This window comes from Bison bison, unplaced genomic scaffold (assembly GCF_000754665.1).
Source record: "Bison bison bison isolate TAMUID 2011002044 unplaced genomic scaffold, Bison_UMD1.0 scf7180017864533, whole genome shotgun sequence".
Classification (NCBI taxonomy): domain Eukaryota; kingdom Metazoa; phylum Chordata; class Mammalia; order Artiodactyla; family Bovidae; genus Bison; species Bison bison.
Window position 1 is genome coordinate 5,552,159 of NW_011495082.1, and position 465 is coordinate 5,552,623.

The 465-nt window shown below is 45.4% G+C and overlaps 1 protein-coding gene across 2 annotated transcripts in view; it reads right to left on the reverse strand.

Annotated features, from left to right (window-relative positions):
• Positions 1 to 465, reverse strand: part of ARRDC3 (arrestin domain containing 3) — a 13,175-nt gene that overhangs the window by 9,542 nt on the left and 3,168 nt on the right. The gene's annotated exons all lie outside the window — the stretch shown is intronic.

The following is a 465-nucleotide window of genomic DNA, read 5'->3' on the forward strand; positions in this document are numbered from 1 at the left end:
CCACAGGGAAATATGGGAGGGGTTCTGGATTCTTAACACGCTTTTCTGAAGCGTTCTAACTAGGTAATTTAATTACATAAATGTCTATTAACGCAGTTTCCTCGGTGTAGAAACCTTTATCATTAACTAGGAGGCTATCAGAAACGGCTATTATCATTTAACTTTCCCTCAAAAAAGTAATAAATACACACAAAAAACATGCTTCCCTCAGAGGGGGGGAAAAAGGTGCCTATATGTGGATACCTTTTATTCAATAACCATCACGACTCAGTCTTCTGTCACCAGTATTTCCCCCCCGCCCCCCGCAAATTCTCTCTCCGGGATTTCGGCCCTGAAAGCCGGCTGATGAGTTGGGGGCCATTTAAAACCGCTCCCTCCTGAAGACGGCCAAAGTTTGCCTCCCTGTCTCTCCTTTTCTTCCCTTCTCGCTCCCTTTTTGTGCCAGCTCAGCAGTCTCATTGAAGC